A 6,025-nucleotide genomic window follows, 5' to 3' on the forward strand; every position below is an offset into this window, starting at 1 on the left:
GAAAAGCCATTTCAGTCATACTCAAATCATAAAATTATTTTTCCATCAAACCGGAATGCTTATAATCCCTTCCTTTACTGAAGAGAGAGAGAGAGGGAGAGAGAGAGAGAGAGAGAGAGAGAGAGAGAGAGAGAGAGAGAGAGATTGTTATGCAGACAAGTAGTAAACCTAGATTTGCCTTACGGATGTATACAGTTTACATGACTCATGAGCTCTGAATGTTACAGAAAAGTACATTCAAATAAAAAGATTGCAATTTCGATGTGGGAGATGTGTTGATGTATTACTTTGGCTTCCAAAAAATATATTTAATCTTCTTAACTTCATACAATTTTTTTTCCCTGATAACCTAAAAAAATTTGAAGTGTGACTATATGTACATTGGTTTTCTATGGCTGCCATAACAAATTACCACAAACTTGGTGGCCTAAAACACTGGAAGTTCATCCTCTCATAGTTCTGGAAGCCAGAAGTCCAAGATCAAGCTGTTGAGAGGAGTGAACTCCCTTTAGTTCTGTAGGAGAGAATCCATTCTTTGCCTCTTCTAGCTTCTGGTGCTTGTCGGCATTCCTTGGCTTGTGGCTGCATCTCTCTCTCTCCTCTGTCTTCACCTGGTCTTCTCTGTGTGTGCCTTCTCATCTATCTCAAATCTCCCCCTGCCTCTCTTTATAAGGGCACTTTCCATTGGCTTTAGGGCACACCGGGATAATCCAGGATTATCTCATTTTGAGATCCTTAATTTAATCACATTTACAAAGAGCCTCCTTCCAAATAAGGTCACATTCACAGGTTCACAGGTGGATATTTGGGGAGCCATTTTGGGGTCTACAACAGTGTTTAGATGTGTGTGCTTACACAACTACACCAAGATAAAGAGGGATGTACACATTAGAAGAATCAGGGCAGTACTTGCACACTTATATTCACATTGAATACCCAGTCTTGACTCCTTAGAAGCAGGCCAGAGGTTCTTGTCAAAATTCTTGTTCATAATTTTGCCAAGCACAAGTTGCATCACATATGTGATGAGGTTATTATACTTCATGGAAATATGCACTTGGTCATTGAGAAGCCTAGCCAACCACTCAATATCCACATGTTACTATGGCTTTGTTAATCATGTAGGTTTTTATTATGCTTATGGAATTATATAGGGTGGCATAACATGCTATGATGGGATTTGGGGTTTAAGAATTAGAAAGATTTTAAGCTTCTTCAGAATGCTGATGAAGATCAATTATCTATGAGAAGTTTTCAGATGGACAGTGGCATAAGGCACATATGAGGGACTGAAACAGACCAGTAACCCCACAGCCAATGCTGCTCTTCTTTAAATTATTGATATCTATTTCAAAGTTAAATATTTGTAAGATAACTAATTATAGTCGAAGGCAGAAAAATACTAAAGAAGTCTTTCAAACAGTTTATGCTGCTTTTAAGATACAGATGTTCTGACATCTTTGAAATATGACAATTTGGAAAAGCCTCATATATTGCTGGGCATATTTTCTCTTGCATATCTCTAAAAGCACTTAGGGAAAACAAAAATGTTATAAAAATTAATAACCAAGCATAAAATGAAGAAAGTGAATTGTGACATGAATTGTTTCACTAAGTTACTTTCTTTTGATATTTACTTAGATTGAAAATTAGGCCTTGCACCTTCTTTAAGGACTATAATGATAAAAAAGGATGTGTGTGTGTGTTTGTATCTCCATGCTCTAACCTAAGTGCAAAGAAGATTAAATTGAAAAATTAATTCATTTTACCTATAATAATGGGTTAGAATGGAGAATTACTTTTCCTAGAATATGGTGCTTTTTGTCTCTATTATATAGTACTTTTCCCTCTACTCTGAGAAATTGGTTGTGTAAATAATATCCTTTCCCACAAAACTATAAACTTTTTGAGAGCAAGGACCTTAAGTTCCTCTTTTTCTTTTTCTTTTTTTAATGTCCATCTGCTGCTTAGCACTATGTATTGCATATAGTAAGTACTCAGTAAACCATGACTGAAATGCAGCCCACATCTCAGAAAACACAAGGCGGCTAACCCCCAGCGGGTAGGCAAGTTATAACTTGCAGTAATGTCTAGCACTTTGGGGAACTAATTATCATTGTCATTTAAGGACATATCTTTTATTCCTCTCTCATATTTTCTATTTCCAACTTTTATCTTCCTTTTTCCTGTTTCTTCCCTAACTTTGTAGCTATAAACTAAAAATTTGTGTCCCTCCAAAATTCATAAGTTGAAACCCAATCCCCAATGTGATAGTATTTAGAGATGGGGCCTTTGAGAGGTGACTAGGTTATGAAGGTGGAGCCTCATAATGGGTTTAGTGCCCTTGTTAAAGAGATTCCAGAGAGACCCCAGTGAGAAGACAGCCATTTATGAACCAGGAAGCAGGTTCTCACCAGACACTAAAAGTTGCTGGCGCCTTGAGCTTGGACTTCCTAAGCCTCCAGATCTGTGAGAAATAAACATTTGTTGTTTATAAGCTAGACGGTCTATTTTATTTTGTTATAACAGCCTGAATGTACTAAAACCATGCCTTTGGCTGCTTGCACATTTTAGAATCCACTGAACCCACGGCCATTCCTAGGCCAGTAGGTGGCATTGCCTAGAACTCAGAGAAATTCTAGGGCAGCCTTTCCATTCCATGATTCCATCAAGAACCTTATCTGGCCTACCAACACTGACGGAGACAGCACAAAGGAAGTGAGTTTCTATTTGCTTCCTGTTGTTACTCCATTTTGGGTGCATTTTTTGTATTGCTATAAAGAAACAAGAAAGAGTGAACATAGAAATCAATATGAAAGAAAAAGAATGTGAGCTTTGGCAAATGAAAGAGTTACAGTGAACTAGAAAAAGCAGAAGGAAAAATTAAGAGGAAAATCGAGAGACCAAACATAGATTAACTAGTTAAATAATTGTTAGCTCAGGTTCTTTAAGCCAAAACTCCAATTTTTGTTCCAATTTTTCTAAAACAGATTAACAAATAGCTTTTTTTCTAAATTTAATAACTTTTGGTTTTTCACATGTATTTTATTAATACTGGGTTGTAGCCATTTTATTCACACATGAATATGGAATTGTGCTTTTGTATTATTCCATGTGAATCTGCAGATTCCTTTGCCCTGAACTCTAAGCCCCAGGAATACTATCTCTTTGTCTGTTTATAGCCAGCATCACCTTCCCAGACTGGCCAAGAAAGCATGAAAGTCCTCCCTCGTTAGGCTTTGTCTATCTGGCTTTGGACTCTTTGAAGCCCTTGTTTCTAAAGAGCATTAACTGTTTCTCTAAGTCCTTGCTATTCAAAGAATGGTCCATGGCCAAGAAGCAGTGGCACCACCTGGAAGTTTGTGAGAAATGCAGAATCTTGGGTTCCACTCAGCAAATCCCCACTGCTCTAATTCATGTGTTCAGCTTTGTAATCCCTCTTTCCTTTTTCTTATTCCATGCCCAGAATCTAATGCAGGGTTCCCCTACGTAATAGGTACTTAATAAATGCTGACAGTGCACTCCCAATTGGGACTCCCTCCTGCTGTAGTTTCTTAGCACTGTTCAGTCATTTGCCATGCATTTCAATTTACCACACATGAGCTGCCAAAATATCCTGACTCTATTCACACATGGTAGGCTTGTCCAGAACTCTAGGGTGCAGCACACATTCTTAAAATAAAGTGAACTTATTGAATGCTGGAATTTCATTGCCAGTGATTTGGTCTTGTCATTTAGTGTTGAGAATAGATTATAAGGGACATTATTAAATTGGTCTAGAACAGGGATCACAAACTATAGCCTGTAGGCCAAATCCAGCCTGCTATCTTTTTTTATAATAAAGTTTTATCTGAACACAGCCACATCTATTGGTTTACAAATTATCTATGGCTTCGTCCACAATGACAAAGTTGTGTAGTTGTGACAGGCACTATATGGCCTGTACAGCCTAAAATATTTACTATCTGACCCATTACAGAAAAAAGTTTGACAATTCCTGGTCTAGAGCTATATTTGGTGTGTGTGTGTGGCAAGTCCAGTTCCCCTGGGTTCACCGGAAGTTGCCACAACTCTGTGATAGGCAGCTTTCAAAGATGGCCTGCAAGATCCCCACTTTTTGATATTCATGCCCTTTATTATCCCCTCCCCTTGAATGTGGGCTGGTTGTCCAATTTTCCGGTCAATTCTGAGAATCATCCAATATCTTTCCAATAAGTTCCTGCTATTTAAGAAAGCCAGAATCGTCTCCTATTGTTAACTACATCTTTTTATAAATATCACCAAATACATACCTTTCTAAAATGACATTATCAACGTTCTCTGACACCTTCAGTATGAGTGGTGCCCACTTCACAGCATCCTTCCCCAAAATGAAATCATTAATTTCTTGAGATTGTTTGTTTGGAGAACAACCAGCCACTCTTATAATAAAAGCTTCTGACAAAATGTCAGATACTTTTACTCTCTTAATCATTCTTAGAATATGCAGAGTTCTAAGTAGTTTCTAAGTAAAGCAAACAAAAAAAAGTACACCTTCATAAATAAAACCTTGACGATTTCAAGAAAGTTTGCTGAGGCTTGGAGCCCATTTATTCTACCTTGGCTAGCCAATATTTAAATAGAGATTGGCTTACATTTAACTCATTGTTATGGTAATATAAATGAAAGTTTTAGCACAATTAACTACAATGACATCCTGTAATTTAAAGCGCAATGGCTTGAAAGAGTCATCAAACAATAAGTTAGAATTATTGTATATTTTTATTAAAGGACAAATGGGCATCTAGTTGTCTGGGAAATTGAGGGAGAAATTAGACTATATGACTATTAGTTCTGGCCAGATATTGAGAGCCTTGAGTTAAATCACCATTTACCTACCGTCATCAAAACAAAATAAATCTCTATTCAGCAAATTGTTCCTTGCTTATTCGGCTAAACAATTACCATCATATTTTTAGAAGCAAACAAAATACCAGAATTTACATCGTGTAGTTTGCACGTGTGAAATTCAATTTTGCCAGCTAAGGAACAGATAACGTAAACATAGGGAAGTGGTGAAAACAAAATAGTAATGCTAGGATGGGTCAGAGAGCAACACTTGGCAAATTGTGCCCAAATAGTCGACCAAGCAAAGAACTCTTCTGGGAATTGCAAAGTAGGAAGTCCTATTTTTGACTCTGCTGACCTCAGTGAATATTCCCTGTTTAAAAAATGGGCATAATTCTTTGCTACCTAACAAAGAGGCCTGTTATGAAAATTAATGAGTCTATAAAACGTTCTGACGTCTCTAGCCCTTCCTAACTACACACTATAACTTTCTCTTCATACAGCTCACGTTCCTGCTCTTTGAAGATATGCCAGTCTTTATTAGTATTCCTGTTACACCTCCCACCACTATAAGTTCACTTTAAGTCCTCATAAAATTAATACAATGCTCACTATTTTAGGTGGGATATTTTGCCTCTTCGGAAATGGTTTCCACTCGTAGGATAACGTTAACGTATTAAATACTGTGAAGCAAGAACAGCAGGTTCAGAAAGAGGGAGGCAGCCAACAAGAACCTGTCCTGGGGAACCCGCGGGCACGCTCCAGACTGCTCACCTCGGGACCCGGTTTGGGCTCCCGGAGCCGGGCTCGCGGCGGCCCCAGCGGGACTCGATTACTTTCGTCTGGGCGAGGAGCAGCACCGACACTCCAAGGGGAACCCTACGGTGGGGAGGTGGGGCGCCGACAACAAAAAGAAGTAAAGTAGGAGGAGATTCTCCCGGGTAGGGTCGGGGCGAGCTGGGGGAGGCAGCCGGCTCGGGTAGGAGGAAAGGACCCCGCGCCCGGACCCGACGTCCCGTCCGCCAGCGGCTGGCGGGCCGGGAAGGGGACTCCGCCGTTCCGGCCGCGCGCGTCGCCCCCCGCGCTCCCCCGCCCACCGCACCGTTGTCCAGTTTTCCGGTCAATTCTGAGAATCATCCAATATCTTTCCAATAAGTTCCTACTATTTAAGAAAGCCAGAATCGTCTCCTATTGTTAA

The sequence above is a fragment of the Pteropus vampyrus genome, unplaced genomic scaffold (genome assembly GCF_000151845.1).
Source record: "Pteropus vampyrus isolate Shadow unplaced genomic scaffold, Pvam_2.0 Scaffold80, whole genome shotgun sequence".
Taxonomy (NCBI): Eukaryota; Metazoa; Chordata; class Mammalia; order Chiroptera; family Pteropodidae; genus Pteropus; species Pteropus vampyrus.